This window comes from Propithecus coquereli, unplaced genomic scaffold, assembly GCF_000956105.1.
Source record: "Propithecus coquereli isolate 6110/MARCELLA unplaced genomic scaffold, Pcoq_1.0 Scaffold24, whole genome shotgun sequence".
In the NCBI taxonomy this organism is placed as follows: domain Eukaryota; kingdom Metazoa; phylum Chordata; class Mammalia; order Primates; family Indriidae; genus Propithecus; species Propithecus coquereli.
In genome coordinates this window covers 4,297,561-4,299,096 of record NW_012147952.1, presented here as the reverse complement: position 1 = coordinate 4,299,096, position 1,536 = coordinate 4,297,561, and the positions used below count along the sequence as shown (strand labels likewise).

The following is a 1,536-nucleotide window of genomic DNA, read 5'->3' as shown; positions in this document are numbered from 1 at the left end:
TTATTTATGTTTAATACATATGTTCTTAGATGAAGGGAGGTTTAAATGCTAGTAATAAACTTTCATTTTAAGCATTTACTATGAGCTTAAAATTTGTATAATTGTTGGAGTAAAGGATTGTTTTACAAAATCTGATGATTCCATCTTAAGGGAATTTTAGGCTTTAGAACATGATGTATTGGCTATTAGATATTATAAATATTCTACTAACATGTTTGGACTCTGTGTTAGAAGCAACAAGGAGAAATTCTTATGGTTTTTGTGGGGTGGAGGGTGCTGATATGATAGAAGAGAATGAAAGTGTGGAGAATGTGCTAATGGAAGTAATGAATTTAGGTTGAGAGCGTAATTCCCAGCAGACAAGGGAAGACCCTGCCACCATGGTATCATCTTATGTGATACACTTCCTTTTCTCAGCAACATTCCTTGCCTTCCATTTTGATTCTTCCTGGCCCAGTTTGCTGACATTGACTTTACCACAGAAAGGGTCAGTCTTCCTCTAGACTTCTTTATACTCTTAATGAAAGCAAAAACTAGTATCATCAGGAAAGAAATCTACCTTCTTGGTAGAATATTAGTTTGACTCTTAAAATGGTTTTATTTATAACTGTGCTAATGAATTAGCATAGCAATTAACTTATGCCTTCAGTAAAAGGCATAAGTTAAGTTGAATGGATTTTTTGATATGTTTATCTTTATATTAAAAGCTTACCTGCCAGACAGCAAATTGTACTATATATTTCTCTTCATCCTTCACCCTTAGCAACCTGTTTAGCATCTTTCCTTTTCCCTTGCTCATTATCTCACTAATCTGTAATTACTTTCATTTTTACAATAGGGCTTCACTGGAAAAGATGGTGCAATGGGACCCAGGGGCCCACCTGGGCCACCGGTAAGAACCAAATGGGTTACTTTGTTGTCCCCTCACCCCACCTTCTATTCCCATTTGCTAGGGAAGAGTCAGGTAACTTGCCTTTGGAACACATTCCATCTGTGCTGTGGGGTATATCATTGAGGGAGCTGTTTGTTTTTATTTTGCTTAATCAAAATGTGCTAGAGAAAACAGATGTGTTAAAATACAGAGCCTGTTTGTTTAATCAAGTTGTATTTGAAAAAAAAAAAAAAATCCCTAACTAACTTGGCCACTAGCTGGTTAGTGCCTCTGTTCCATCATCCGCACATTGAGTGGTTGGGTTTTATGTTCTCAGTGGTTACTTCTTGTTCTAGAATTTTAGAAATCTGTGGCCTATTAATATTTGAATTTCAAGAGCATTTATTACTGAGCAACCATCAGTTGTTCTAAGGAAGTAAGTTTCATCCACAACTAAGACAAAGGGTCTTCTAATTAAGATCTTTGGGGAAAATAATGAAGCTAATGATTTTGAAACGAGCATGTGTATGAGATGCATTCAGGTGGGATCACAATGAAATTCTTTGAGGTGATGGATAGTCTCTATGTCTGGATAGCAGAATATGAAGCCTCAAGACCATATGTTAAGATAATTTTATTATTTATGTTTAATACATATGTTCTTA

General features: G+C 35.5%; 1 protein-coding gene across 1 annotated transcript in view; it reads left to right on the top strand.

Annotated features, from left to right (window-relative positions):
- Window positions 1–1,536, top strand: part of COL12A1 (collagen, type XII, alpha 1) — a 119,796-nt gene that overhangs the window by 98,878 nt on the left and 19,382 nt on the right. The gene's annotated exons all lie outside the window — the stretch shown is intronic.